Here is a 16,154-nt window from a genome sequence, read left to right on the forward strand (position 1 = left end):
GCCTGCAATGCAAACCCATGGTCAGAGTGAGAGGTCATATCTCAGCACAAATATTTCCTGCCCCTGCTATACAGGGTGCTCCCGAAGAAGGGCTTGGTGCTTGCTTCAAGCTAATACTCAGTGGCAAATGGAGGTGGTTTCAAGCACCAGAAATACCCAGCGATTAACTCAACAATTGCTAGAATAAGTGTTATGCATGGAAGAATATTTGGCATGTTTCCAGGTCTTAGCATATACAAAACCCCATCAGTCTAAAGAAGCATTAGGAGTTTATGATGTGGAAATAACTGGCTGGTGTGTGACGCATTTCCAGTTTATGGTGAGCCATCTATTAGAAGAAAACGTTTTAGACATTCTGGGGCTGGACTCACCCTCACTGCTGCAGGCCAAATGCCATGAACATGAGGAGAGTGTTTCAGAAACCAAATAGCCTACCGTGTGCAAAGAGGAAAGAGATCAGAGAACATTAGGCGTAATTACTTCTCAGCTATTTAGTACTCAGATAAGGTGATGGAGCAAAGTCTTCAGTAATAGCTGAGTTGTGCAGGTTATGTCTGCTATGGTGTCATCTTTCTTGGCCTTATCTCAATCTGAGGCATCTACTGGGTGGATGGAAACCTTTTACAATTTGACCATTTGACTTGAAGCAAGCTCTCAGAGCAAGAGGGAATCTGCCGAAATGGCAAAAGTGAGGGAACTGCTTTCAGTGTATCTATTTTAGCAGCAACAAAATCAGTGGCTTAGTCATGTCCAGCAACCAAGGTCAGCATGACCTTGGGTTTGAGTAGTAGCACTCTATCCCCTCCAGTGAAGTAGAGTATTTCAGAGAACTCCATGGACATTGCCTGGTTTTACAATTGCCTTCAGCAGTAGAAAAAAATATTTGCTTTACAAATGAGCAAACTAAAATACAATGAAATAAAGTCTTGCCCAAGAAGTCAACAGCTCATTCAGCAACAATAGAGATTATGACTGCCTGTCTCTCCCTTTAGTTGCATTCTCCTTGGGATGATTGGGATTCTTCCTGGGGAAAAGCATCAAAATCTACATTCACACATATTGCTCAGACAAAAGATGGCAATGAATTTTTCAGCACAAGAGTAATTCCAAATGGTATTCACAAGATCTGTAATATTTTCCTTAATGAGCAAGTTACAAATGACTACAGTGAAGATCTCTCTGCCTAAGAAGCTCTACTAGAGGTCACAGAACACCTAAAGGAAGGGAGGTGTGATCTGAGCCCTTTTCCTCTGAGAAACTGTCTCCTCTGCACTGATTACAGATCTAGGCTTATTTTCCCATCTTTATCCCTATGACACTAAAAGCTTCCCAAAATTAAATGTGCTTTCCTCTCTCCTGAAGTACCAGGTACTTCTCAAATGCATGCAGAATCTGGGCACTCACACAACTATTTTCATTTCAGACAATACCACACGTGTACAGTGCAGTACACTCTTCATGGTCTGAAATTTTTAAAAGAAAAGGTACAGATACTTGCAGGAACAGAGAATCCCCTTTGCTTCCTGCCTTGATTATGATAGTAAATTTATGGCCTTTGCAAGTACCTTCATGCACAGAAGGCAGGATCAGTTGCAGGATGAGCTGTGGAAATGGTTGCTCAGATAGGAACAATTCTTTGATTGGCATCTTTGCAGCTTCTGTCACTCCTAAGAAAATGTTTCAAGAGGTCCTTTCATGGGTAATATGACACCTCAGCCATGCTGTTTCTCAGCTAGCCTTCCTTACCTGAGCTAAGGTAGAAGGAGAACATTTCACTCTGCTCTATAAGTGTTGTGGTGTTATGCTCTAATCCCACTGCCTACTGAGAAACATCACTGTGGCACAGAGCTGTGGCACTTTTCAGCAAATGTGAGCAAGTACCATCAAAGCAGAAGCCATCCTCAATACATGTAGTGCATGAGCATAGCCTTGAGCTACCAACAGCATCTCTACATTTTGGTGGTGCAAGTAGTAGAAGGCCAGAACTTTTTGGTGCAGTTCGACTGGGGTAAAATCATGCACTAACTCTCTGACGAGACTGTAATTGCAGATCCTGAGAGCACTGGCCTGTGAACAATACTGCAGCAGAGCAGCAGCCCTGTCTGCAGTACTGCATGCTTTGCTTGTGTATGCCATAGTCCTCTGAAGGGACGCTGCTTGGTTCACTGCTGCTTTCCAGATGAAAGTGGCAGAGGCCACTGGAAGTCACTTAGCAAGAGAGACTGAGAAGGAAAAAGAGGAAAAGAACTGCAGATACTGAGCTGATGCCTGCCTGCTGCTGCTGTTTGCTGGGAGCTGAGGATCAGACCAGCTCTAATTTCAGGATATAGATAAAAGTTTCAGTCACAGGGTCATGACTCCTTCAGTTGCAAGAAAGACTGGCTTTCTTTTCTGTGGGGCAAGAATAAGAGAGCACCTGCACTTCTGTGCCTGTCCAGCTCAGTGTCGCCTGGCTGGACTGCCCAGCTCAGAGCAAGCTGAGTCTTTCATCCAGAGTTCATAAAGATGCTGACACCCACAAATGTGCACACCAGGGATATTCACACATGGACTCATAGAGCTGGCCTTCAGTAGGTGTTTTCTACACTCCTGACTGGTGTGAAGTCTCTTCTGAGAGCCCTCTTCAGACACGCTCTTGCAGGAGGCAGGATTTCTCAGCATTACTGCGAGACTAACAATCCCCTGAGAAGAGCAGAAAAACAGAGGACTGGAGGAGGTTCTGCATCACTGAGCACAACCCTCTGCAATCACAGGCTGACATTTCATAAGATCCCTTTTAACCAGCAGTAAAGCTGTGTCTTAAAACCAGTTTGTTTTTACTTCCATCTCTTTCCAAGAAGACCCATTTAGTGCCTCATTCTTCTTATGTCTGAAAACCTCAGAGTTTCCAGCCTAAGTTTAATCATGACCCATTTATACCTATTTGTTCCTCTTCTGATGCTGTTCTTGAGCTGAAATAGCTCTTCTCACTCTCCACTGTTAACCCTTCTCCCCCCCCCCCCCGCATTTATAGACAACAATCACATCTCTCAAAGCCAAATAAAGGCTGCATTTGCTACATTTCTTTGCAGCTGCTCCTATTTTGACCTTTTCTGTATTTGTGTGTCAGGACTGACTATCTCCTGCTCCAGGTAGGATCTCATCAGACCCTGGATCAGCGATGTTCTGATGAATCATAGGTTCACAAATTCCTTCTCCAGGGCCCCTCAGTACACCTCAGAACAGCTTACTTAATTTTCTTCTCCTCTATAATTTTTAAAAAATAATCCCTATTTCACAGAAATAATGCATGGCATGATTTTCCCAGTGTTCACACTTTCCCTTTGTGCTGTCACATCCCTCTTCATACTTTTTTCTCTCCTGCTGCAGCCTTTGAGGCTATCCCATCCTTTTAATACAGTTTTCTGGACCTCCACTACTGTGATAACCCACCCTAATTTCATTTTAGCCACAAATGTTAACGTGTCTCATTTTGTGCCAGGAACATTAGAATTATAAATGCAATCAAGTTCCCCCACCAACACCCTAAAGGGAGTACAGGGGCAGACACTGCGCCCCAAACACATTATATACTCTCCCTAGCTCTCCAGGCATTTCCTGCACAATTCCATTAATCCCTGTTTCTCCGGTTTGATTAATCTTTTCACTATGTCAAATACCTTGTAGAAGTCCAGAGAGATTAGATCTACTGCACAGTTTTTGTCAAGAAAATCAATTATCTTATCAAGTAAAATCATCAAATTCATCTGATACAATATACCTTTGATAAAGCTGTATTGCATTCTTTCCTTCAAAAAGAAGTTCTTTTACCTCATAAAGCTTTGTGTAACACTGAGGTCAGACAAACCAGCCTTTAGTCACATTGATCATATTTTTCTCTTAAAATATACTAAGCAAGTAATATAGAATTGGGTGAAAGGAACAGTGTTCCATTTGGAGACATATCCCCTATGTATTGGCTCCAGCAAAGCCACAGCAGAATAGCACCTAGCCTCTCTTACCTGCTTTTCTACCTTTTTTTTCATGTTTAGAGTTTTTTACATTCTTTACTTCAAAAGTGATTTGAAATCAGGCTTTTACAGTGTCAAAGTACAGAATCAGGGGTTTAGGAATCAAACAGATCAAGTTCAAGAAAAAATAATGTACATACTGTATTTCCATAAGACCAGCAGATACAAAATGCTGTATCTTTTCTCATGGCAATTAGGGAATCTGTTCCCTGAAACAGGCCAGAGAATTGCAAAGTGCATAGAAGTAAGTGTTTAGAAGTGAAAATAAAATTGAGAGTATTACATGTGTTTTTTGCCTGGGTCTTATCCAGTTGTCTGTGTGCTGCAGCTAATTGGCTATTAGAGATACACAGCCTTCTGGCTAGAGATCTAATTCTTAAACTTCTCTATGTCCAGTGAAACACTGGCACAGGTTGCCCAGAGGAGTTTTGGCTGCCCCAGCTCTGTCAGTGTTCAAGGCCAGGTTGGATGGGGCTTTGAGCAGCCTGGTCTAGTGGAAGTTGTCCCTGCACATGACAGAGGGGTTGGAACTGAATGACCTTTAAGGTCCCTTCCAACCCAAACCATTCCACAATTCTATGATATCCTCTGGTCACTCTTGGAAAAGGACATGAATTTGGGAACATGAGAGTCTCCTGTGTGCTAAATTTATGTTAGCAAGTTTTTAATATTAACATCTTTCTCTTCCTTGCTGTCCCTTCTCCCTTCATCCTACCAACCACCAACAAATTATTTTTCTTTGCTCAGCCAGGGCAACTTTTTCACTTTTCCTCCTCAAACCTTTGGTGCCCCTCCTTATTTTGTGATATTACTAAATCTTAGGACGGCCAGATGTGACTGTATCCTGACAGATAATAAACAGCACCATCTTTTCACAGATCTAGTCTATGAGTAAGCCCTAAAGAAATCACTAGCCCAAAAGAGGTACAGTTTACATGGGGGAAGAAGATGGGGACAGAGGAGAGTAGAAGGCCATGAGCTGGAGGGGCTTCAGTCCCAGAAGTGCTGTACAGGTTACAACACATCTTTATGCCGTTTTTTTCCTTCTTATGGCCGACTGTCCACGGTAATGATACACTCCTGAGCCAGCTCCTCAACACCTTTGTTCAGCACAGTGCTTGGCCAGAACTCTGCATCTCATCTTCCCTCCTTATTATCCATGCTGAGATGTAGGAGACTGTTTCAATAACTACTGAGAAATACCGCACAGGACTGCATTATGGCATTTTACTGTTTATATTACAGACAAACAATAAAGTTGACAAGTTACTGAAAATATAGAAAAATTAGGGTATTTCACTTGCACTATTCTAGGAGCTCCTCAAGCAGCCATGGACTGACAATTAAACTATTCTTATTATAAAAAATAAAATGAATGGTCAGTGACTGGAATTAGAAGAGAAAGTAATCAAGTTGAAACATGATTGTTATCAAAGACAGACTCTAATAGGATACTAGAGTCCAGCTGAAAGTTCAGGCAAATTTGAACTTAGTTCAAAGAAAGCTCCACTTAATTGTCTCTGTTTCACAGAACAGTTTCATGAACCTAGTAGAGAAATTTTAGCACATCTGATTATGCAGGGGGAAAAGCTGTTGTCATAATTAATCCGATTCAGAAATCAGATGCCAGCAAAGAGGGAAATTTCTTTCTCATTTATATTCCTGTCAACCCACTGAAATCAGAGGGCTTCAGGAAAGTTTTAGACTTCCTTTGTGAAACTATACTGCTTGACAGTAACTGGGCTTATACTTAGATTTAGGTGATTCTCCCAGGATACTGAAACATTACTGAGTGTTATTATTAAATGGAAAAAAGATCTCTGGAGCAAAATCCCACTTAAGGATTTAAGTTTTTAAGAGTAAAATGTGTTTGTATTGACTACTACTGACTAAAGTCAGGAATTATACCAGACAGTATTAATTGTACAGTAGAGAATACATCTCATATATATCTCACCAAATACATAAACACAGAATCTTGATCCTCTATTTCATTAAAAATGGCTATATTAAAAATTAATACCATGAATTTCTTCACAGTATCTCAAATATTTCAAGGAATGTCCTAGTAGCTAAAATATTAGTAATAAAAAACTGAAATAACATACATGAATAGCTTTGGGCAGACAGTGGCTTTTTGTTCAGTGGTTGCACAGCTCTTGACACAATGAAGGAGTCCCTGAAACGCAACCCTGAAAGGACCAAGCCATCCAAAATAATTAATGCACATGATTGAGTTCTTTGCAAAAGACAGGAAAGAAAAAGCAGATCTTCATCTTTTGGACTTAAACCTGTACTACTGCAGTGTCTGGGAAAGACATCACTCACTACTTACCAGTCTAGTAACACTGGGCTCCTAATTGGTTCCAAAGCAATGATTCTTCATGTTATTCCACATTTGCCAAGTCCAAATTCTACCCATTTCCACTAGCACAGGTAGGATTAACCATATTGACTGCTGAAGAGTTGCTCTGTATTAATGCAGGTAGAGCTGAGAGCTGAATTGGGTTTCCATTTCTTTACCCCTGTGAAAGGTATAGTTTGGATTTCCTCTGTCTTGGAATCCTATCTTGACAAATGCACACAGGTATCTCATTACTGACCTCATACATGAATGCAAGCCCCTGCCTTGGAACCCTCAGCTGCTATGCACCCATGCTGTCTGCCTCCCACCAAAAGGCAAGAGACTCTTGTTTGAAACAGCTTTTCACACAGGTATTTTAAACTCTGCAGGCTATGTGCGAGGCAGACACTCATCACTGACACAGGGCATCGAGGCTCCCACACCATGCAGTCTGGGGGAGATTTCAGTGCGCTCTTCACTGGGAAAGGCTATACCAGGATCAGGCAGGATGCTTGGGAAAGCAAAGCCTCATCACAGGGTGCTTCTTGCTCCAGGGCCATCTCTGCCATCCCCAACATCCTCCCAGTTCTCCTCTGCAACAGCTACACCGTACCATGCTCATACACATCCACAAGGAGAGAGCAAACCGTGCTTTGATACTGGGTAGAACATTTCACACTTGACAAGTTTTCCACTGAGTTCTTCACAGGTTAAGTGACCTCCCTACACACATAGGTCTCCCAATCCCTCCATACCAGCCAGCAACTAAACCTGATCGGAGCAGAGGTTTTACACTAGACCAAGAGGAACAGAGATACTTTGCTTGTTTGATGAACTTGCTCCTGTTGGCATCAATGAGACATCTGAGGGGCTGTTACTCCGTTGCAGTTATCTGCCTCCATTCTGCAGACAGTACAATATGTCTGAAGAACCAGGCAAGTACTGCAAGGAATCATACTTCCTTTGCTAAGGGATGAAGTTAGAACATGGCTTAAGCCCAGTAGCCTGGCAAGGGTTAATGACCCCACTGACTGCACAAGTGAGGAGGGTGAAGCAGGAGTCAGTGGGCATCAGAGGCAAAAAAAAAAGAAGGAAAAGGGTTGCTTTAGTTCTCTCTGCAAAAAATAATAGCAGCTTTTGGGGGGTGAGACCTGCTTTTTGAAATAAATGGGGCTCTGTGGATTTTTCCTGCACTTCCATGCTTCCCCCAAAGGGTATTGCATTTCCAGGCATTGGGTTTTTTTACTAGTTTACTGCACCAAGAGCTATTTGAAATATAAGCATAAGAACTAAGTAAAGTGAATACATCCTTCCTGCAGTGGCTGTGGGTTGGGGTGGAATGGATTGGAGGAGTGAGTCAAGGGTTAGAGATGCAGTACTGAAGCCAAAACACATCCCCAGAGCCTGATCCTGCAATATCCAGTGGGTCACACTGGCACTGGGGCATTAGCTGCAAAAACAAAGTCTTTCTGGGACTGTTCTTACAGGTTTGTTTTATTCACTAGCTACTAAAACATAGCTGGTTTCTGTTGTCTAAAGTTCCAGCAGGGAGCCCCTGCAATATAAGGGCAGGATTTATGTACTACTGGATAAATCCTCAAGCAGTGCTTTTTGTGAATGATGTGGCCCCTCATCTTGGTAGAGATGAACTCCACAGCTTGTAGTGCAGCTTCTGCACCTGAAATTTCACAGTTTTAGCGTCAAGGTTATTTCCAAGGGTCCAAAAATAGAGCAAGTACAGACACAAAAATCTAGAGAATCTGCTTGAAACTCCTCAGAGTAAAGGTCAGATTATAGGTGTATTTATGGACAAGTTGTTCCTTTTTCTTTTTCCTGCTTTTAAAATAACCTGAAGTAGAGAAACAATGCAGCATTACTTCAGTAGGCATAATGAGTATAAAATCATTTCAAATAGATGTAAACAAATAGCATTAGGTAATGAAAACCAGAGATAACTCACTGGCTAAATTCCTCTGGAGTCCTATTCACTTCAGCCTTTGATGATACATTAATATTTTGCATATACAGAGTTGAAAAATGTATAAGAGAGGATGGGAAAAAAAAGAGATTTGTCAATGAAAAAAAAGTGTCTTTATGCCAAAGGAGTATCCCTGTAGCATGTGTTAAAAGCAAACCTTTATCATTCTGCCTCTTTCCTCTTGGAAAGCATCTGCTTGATTTCCAAATACCCTTCCTCTCTCCCCCCCTCCCCCCCCCAATCATTTATCCATAAATATGTTTTGTGTCCTCAGCTGCTTTGCTGATGGGTAAGAGATGGGTAAGAGCTTTGTACAGGGCCTGTAAGTTTTTCACATGGGGGAAATAACTTTGTATGAAACCCATATATGTTTTAAGACAGATGTTTAAGATCAGATGTTGCCTTCAGTGGTATAAATCCCAAACAACTCTACTTCAGTAAATACAGTTGAATCCCTTTGGTCACTCCAGATTTACACAGGAAAACTGAGGAAAGATTTTGAAGCTTGGTGAGGTTTTGTATTCACAACCATAAATCCTCTCTCAGTAGCTTTGGTGGGAGCCACACACCCTGCAGGAGCATGTGAGCACCTGATACAGACTGGGTCAATAAAATCAAAAAGCTGTAACTCATGGAAGGTTTCTCCTGTGTCCACCTGCTTGTTTTCTCCAAACAGGCTGGGCTTCTAACTTAGCCCAGTGTTTGTCCTGCTCCCCAGCTGCTTCTTCACCCTCTAAATAGGGTTGTATCACCTGCAGCATCCCATGTAAGCTCCCATGGTGATCACAGACACAAGAGCCTGAGAACATCAAGACACAGCTGGGGGAAAATGGAAGAAAAAGTGTCTCCTGGCAGCCTGTTCCCAGGCCGGTACAACCCTGAGCTCTTCTGGAGGGTGCAAATCCCCAGCTCCCTGCACAGACCTGGTAGTTAATGTACAGTGTGTCCTGGAATTAGCCTAGAGGCAGCCGCTGCCTCCACAACCTGAGAGGCAACAAGGGCCCATTGTGGGTGAGGTGCTGCTCTGCCCTTCCTGCACAGGCATGCCTCTGCACAGCTCCGCAGCTAAAAGGCAGCTCTAATGCCCATGCCAGAACAAGTATTGTGAGATGCGTTGCTTGTCCTCAGTTTAGGAAAACTGAGAGGGGCCTATGGAGCCAGTGAAGTTGTGACAGCTGTGCTGAAGCCTTGATGGCTCTGACATCTTGGACACATACAGAAAACAGCCTTTCTTTCTGGGTGCCTTGTAGAAAAGCAAAATGTCTGCAGGATGGTTGTGAGGACACTGCAAGTGAGGTTGTGCCTTCAGGAGCAGAAGTATAAGACCAGCAACACAGAGCATAAAACACATTGCACAATATAGAAGCTACTTCAGGCAGTTTTAGGCTCTTGTTATTCTGAATTTCAAGTTTATCAGGAAGCCAGCAACAATATAAGCTTAACGAAACTGGGTTTCAGTCATCTTTTTTCAGTTCTCAGGTAAAGCTCACAAAGCGCTTTATAAAGGCAGAGGATTATTCTTAGCTTACAAGTGGGGAAACTGAGGCACAGTGCTGCAAAATGGCATCTGCACATTACAGATGCTAAGTCCCAGCCTATTTACCTGTCTGCTTCTGTTATTGCTTCACTGAACACTCCCCTCACCCAGGCACAGCAAAGTCTCCTTCCCTCCCCCTGTGTATGTTCTCTCCACAACTTGATCTTTCATACCTGGCGTGTAGAGCTTAGCGTACAGCACCAAGCCATCAAAGAAACCCAAACAGGAATTTCACTGATGCAAAAGACCTTTCAAAAAGAGAGAGAACAGAAATAGCAGCATGAGCTTCATCAGAGAAGTGACTATTCCACCAAAGCAAAGCAGCAGCTGAGTAAAGAATAAAAGGAAAACCAGATTAAAGGAGATACTTGAATCCTGAAGAAAGGATTGCTCTGCATAGCAAATGATTTGCAGGGGAGTGGAAAAAAGGCAAGGAAAGAATTATCTAGCAATATCTTGCTGAAGTGGCTGGAGATGTAATATTAACATAGGAATAGGAAAGTGTGGCTAGAAAAAGTCATCGAGAGCTGATGGAGAAACAGCTAGGCACTGTATGTAAAATCAGAGAGTATTTAAGTGGCCAATTTGGGTTTTCTGTGAAAGGTGAAGAGCACAATGTATTATCCATCATAAAGCAAGGAAATCACAGCAGAGTTGATTGGAGCAGTGCTTCAGGAAGTTATTGAACAAGCAAGAAACAACCTCTGATCACAGCATTCCGGGAGAGGAGTAAATTTGGAGAATTGCACACAGAGCTTAAACCAACATGGGCTACAAATGTTTGAACAGTAATCCATTGCTTAACAAATGGGAAAGCAGCAGGCAGCAATTGCTGCTCAGCAGAACTGTTCAGAGCAGGAAACCCTCTCTGCCCAACAGTTGCACACAAAATCAGGCTTTGAAAGCACTGGTACTGAGACCCAAACTGAGGAGAGTAAAATCACTGAAGCGTGAAATCAGGTTGGAATTACTCAGCACTCAAACTGGAGACCAACCCCAGCAACTGCATGTGCATCCTCAGATACATATTTTACTAGCCTTTAAGCAGTAAACATTCACTGGGTCCAGCAAGCAGCATTGTGTAAGTAACCTGTTTTGTTGGATTCTGCTTTGTTGCCATTCAAATTTATAGTCAATCTTCAGTGATTTACTGAAGAGGATTGGGCACACCAGAAAATCATTTCATTTCATCATCTCTGCCAAAAGAATTCAATAGTTTACACTACCCATCATTGTGAAATATGCTCTTTGAGTCTGGATTTCCTTTCCAAGTAATCATAAAAGGATCCTGACCTATGCCTGAGCAGAAAACATACCAAAGTCAGTAGGGGGGTCCCTGTTTGCACCAGTAGAAGCAGTACGAAGAGGAAAAAACAGATTTATTTTGATAACTGTCTTAGGTATGTCCCCTCTCTGCTGCTCCTTGATACCACTGAGGACTAACACTGATGCAGTATGTAGAAGTTTTGATGTTTCTGAAAATTAGCTCTGTTTTATGGTACATTTGCTCCAGGTAACATCCCAGCTGGCAAGTATTAATTAATTGGCACATCTAGAAGTGAAGAAAAAAAAGTAAGCTCTTGAAGATAGAAAGCAAAGGATGGGTTAAAGAGTCTTTATTTTTGCCAGCAAGTATATGTACTCTGTTCCTCATCCACCCCCATAAAGTATGAAATGTAGCAGATGTTCTGAGAACAGCTAGCCTGCAGACTCTATATAAATGAAGGTTGAGTTAGGGAAGAAGAAGGCAGAATAATGTTTACAAGAGAAGAGCAAGAAGATTTCCGACACCTGGGCAAGTTAATGATGGCAGATGGCAAAAGTTGAAGGCAAAGAGAAGGAGCAGTGCACACCAGCAGCTGTCGAGCAAATGGGGAGTAGAAAGGCCTCCACTGAAACTGCACAGGAAGAATTTAATACTGTCAGTTCTGTAAGAATGATAGTGTGAATATGTAAAGAGGAGCCTGTGTTTTAACTCCTCAGACAACTATTGTCAAAAGTACCCAATGGGTTGTCAACTAAGGAGATTTTCACAGCAAGAAGCTACCTATTTGCATCAAATATCATCAGCCTGCAGAGCAGCAACTTCTGGGTCATTTAACAACACTCCAGATGTAGTTATTTTCTCCTAGGCAAGTGGCTCAAAAAGAGCTATGCAAGAAAAAGACAGAATTGGCATGTAAAGGGGGACAATCACACAGCATGTGGAAGTGATTAGCTAGTCAGTGTAATATAATTCAGTTAAATGAACAGATTTCCAGGACCTATGTCCTATGATTCTCAGCATGAGAGAGACTGCAAGACTATGGCCAAACACAGGGTTGCATTTCACCATCAGTAAACAAGTGATTTCTGGCTTTATGCTAAAGATAATGGTTTGTGACTAGTCACTCAGAATAGCCTGAGTGCTTTCCTGTGGCAGCATGTCAACTATTGCACTCTGAAGGTGTAGAAGACACAGGTGCTGCTTGTTTTACCACTGGAAAAAGGAGGGAGACAGCCAGAGCTGTAAATACAGGGACTGACTTCAACCAACTTTCTTGATAATTCTTTCATTTAAAAGACAGAGATGGGGTTAATGTATGTAGCCAAGACAACTGTTAGGAATTTATCTGCCCCCACATTATACTCACCCTTCTTAGGAAACAGCTGCCTTCTGCAAAACTCAGTCTTGAGTTCAGGCACTGCAAAGCCCGAGAGTATCTAGACGCATATGACAGAGTTTGGCCTCTTTAGAGGGATCCTTCTTAATGTTAAGACTAACTTTCATATACACTGTACTTATACATACTTAATATAACCTGTTACCTGCCGTGCACATCGCAGCTGTATTATTTGCCAGCCTAACACTGCAGTGACCACTGAGACTCTACAGAGAGACCCAACATGGAAGAGCTATCAACAGATCATTCCTGCAGTTCCTTTAATACCCAATTCACACCAAGTATCTATGGATTAGTGAGACACCCTGCTGCTGTTTCAAAAAGACTCAGCAAGTGGGTAGAAAGGATGTTGTCTGATAAGTATGCAACTTCAGAACAAATTCACACTGTTCTTAGAGAATTTGTCACCACAAGGGAAGAAAAAGTTATTGTATGTGAATCTGCATCTTTAGTTACATTGTGTACTTCCCTGTGCAATTAGAAATGCGCGTTTGTAACAGATAGCTTCACTTCCTAGTTATGTACCTATCAAATTCTTGTTATAATTAGAATGACTCATAATGAAATTATGTACTAGTTGCTCCATTCATTATATTGTTTGACTTACAGTGAGCATGCAAACTACAATCTTCTGAATTCTTCCGATCCATCATCCTCCTTGGCCATTTCCTAAGCAAATACTGGTCAGAAACAGAGGCATTTTAAATTATGGTAACTAATTTCCAAGCAATGAGTTTTCTCAAAGGGGGTCTACCGCTGCAGGGCTGAGTAGCAGTCTCAGCTCCTACAGGAGTCAATAGGGTTTTGCTGATGGAGGGCAAAGTTCAAGTACATGTGTGCCCTCTGTTTCAACAGGACAATTGTACTTTGCAGCGTTCTCACAGTCCAGGAAGACAAAAAATTGACATACCAGATCAGAGTAGTGCTCCACTACTTTTTGCATCTTCTCTCCAGCAAAGAGAGGATTGGTGCATCAGAAAAAATGCAACAGTAGAACCCTGGTAAGGATAGGGAGAACAGGAGTTCCAACACTGATGGGACTTATGGCTGTTGCTGTTCAGTGATTAAAAAAAGCCTGGGGAAAGGGCAAGTATCACAGATATCTCCCTAACACTGAACCATTTTGAACTAATCAGACTCTATATGATCTTTCTGACCATTCCCTTTTAGCCTAACTCTTGCACCTTGAATAGTTTACCTCCCCCTCTCAATTACTACCTGACATTAATAAGGACATTACTCAGCCCTCACAGGTAGTTATCATGTGTAGACCACATCCAATTGACTTTAACCTACTGCAAAGGATTGAAGTCTTTGGGATTACATGGCTAGTTCTTCTGCTGCATAAGGGAGGAACTGTAATATTCATCCATATTTTTATGAGCCCCCAGTTTTTATCAGCATGCATAAAGGGGGAACTGTGAACACGGGTTGCAAACAACACCTGTTTTAACCTGTCATTGAACACTGTTGTGTCCAGTTCAGTGCTAAAATACCACAAAAGATCATCAAAAAAGTCAGTACCCCTAAGTTTGTGTATCTCCAATAGGAATCTAATGTCTTTTGAACTGCTATGTCATACCACTTGCAAATCAATTAGTGAAACAGAAGTATATTGGTCAGGACAAGGATAATTTTTTTTCCCCTTTTTTCTTTTCTGCCTTAAAGTGAATGTAATGCTTATGAAAGATGCTAGATAGATGGCAGTGAAAAAATGAATTATTCACAAAGCAGGTATTGTTCTGGCAGCCATGCTTGCAGTCAGCATGTAATTGTGCACCTTGAAATTCATGCCTACAAATGTTGAAGTCCCCTTTACTTGCACCAATTTTGGGAGAAGCTTAAGGTTATAACAATCCCCCACTCTAAAGTGAGAAACAGAACTGGAGCCTCAAGACCTCCCCTCCAACAAACTGATTGTGTAAAGTGCAGAGGTGAAATGGGGAAGAGAGGATGTCCAAGAGTGCCAGCAAATACAGGCATGGGAAGCACAGGGTGTAAAGGCAGCCCTGTTACGAGCAGTGCTAATTCAGGGACAAATGTCATGCTTGTTATAGCCCCAGATGTCCCCATCAGCATCTATGGCTTGCCTGAACCAGCAACAAACTTGCTTTCACTCAAGTTTCTATGAAGACCAATTCAGAAAGAGAAGAAACCTGCAGACCACACTGAGCACACACACTGACATCGTGTTTTGTAAAGCCCTTGGCAGCATGGGCATGTGGTACGCTGGTGTCAGGAAGTCATGTGGAAAATATAAGGGGTGGTTCAAGTTGGCCATTTTTCCCTCCAGGAACAAGGCAGAATTTACCACTTGTTCAGCACAGACCAGCAGCCTCTTCTGCAATAGCAACTTTCAAATACTCTGTAACAAAATAGTCACAGTAGAACACAAATCCAAATCAGAGCTTCTCAAAGGAGGAGAATCAGACTTTAACTATCCCTCAGTGGCCTCAATCCCAAACATTTAAAAACCTAATGCATATTAGTGTTCTCTTAACCCCTTAGTTCTCCATGGTCTGAGGCACAGCTGGGTTTTCACTGTGATCTGCTTTGCCCCTTAATCTCTCTAAATCCCTTTCATTTCTGAGATGTCTCCATGCATGGTATATTCATTGTAAGCCAACACCTGTGAATTAAGTGGTACCAAAACATCAGGCAGGTGCTAAACAAACAGCAAAAGAGCTAACTCCATCTTGCTCTCTCCCAGCCTGCCTTGGCACCAACTTGTCTCTCCAGTCCTTCAGCCCACGTGCCTTTGCTGCTGGCACCATCTGTGCTGGTTGGTGGCTTTTACTTTTGTCCACTAGGGACCACACTGGGATCAGCAACGCTGAGGTAACAGCAGATGTTAACACGCATTGATCCATCTTGACCTGGGCTGATTATTACTGACAATCAAGAAGAAAAAGGCTCCAAGATCTCAGAAGAGCACTAATGTCCCTGTCCTGGGATCTACTGATGTGCACAGTTTTACTGAAAACAGCAGTCTCAAACAGCATCCTCTCACCATCCCTCTTCTCCACATCACAGTCACCGCAAATGCCGTGCATTGCTTGTGTTTCTTCTGCTTATCCCAGATGCTGTCAACTTGCAAATTTAGATTGTAAGACCCTGCTACCTGCAAACTGTATTTTACCTTTTAGGATGTGTAGCAGACATCTGCCACTCTGTAAATACAAACCAAAGTGTGGTCCATACATCCCCTTCATTCACTTCGTGCCACATCTCCCTTATGGAGTTTTATGAACTTTCAGCCACCAATCGCTGCTTTCACTCACCCCTGCGACAGCCTCAGCTCACAGTGGGGGTGGATGCTGTCGCGTTCCTCTTGCCGTTCACATCAGTCCTGAGAGCTACGGCACCTTCCATTCCCGCGAGTGATTTTCTCCTCAGTTTCAAAACAATGTGTGAAACCCTGCTCTGCAGAAACAGTAGCCTCAGTAAGTTTAAGGATGACTGAAGCTATTTCCTCCACTGAGGAGGTTTAAAAACTATGGAGGGATGAATGGAGTTAGACCTATCGCTGCATTTCTAGCAGCCATCCTATTACAGCACTGAATAAAAGCAGGAATGACATGTCTAGCCTAGGTTAATAAACCCTACCAAGTGCAATGCCTTA

At 42.4% G+C, this 16,154-nt stretch overlaps 1 protein-coding gene across 4 annotated transcripts in view; it reads left to right on the forward strand.

The window, feature by feature from the left end:
* Window positions 1–16,154, forward strand: part of KCNMB3 (potassium calcium-activated channel subfamily M regulatory beta subunit 3) — a 155,809-nt gene that overhangs the window by 37,815 nt on the left and 101,840 nt on the right. The window lies entirely within an intron of this gene.

Source organism: Melopsittacus undulatus, chromosome 6, assembly GCF_012275295.1.
Source record: "Melopsittacus undulatus isolate bMelUnd1 chromosome 6, bMelUnd1.mat.Z, whole genome shotgun sequence".
In the NCBI taxonomy this organism is placed as follows: domain Eukaryota; kingdom Metazoa; phylum Chordata; class Aves; order Psittaciformes; family Psittaculidae; genus Melopsittacus; species Melopsittacus undulatus.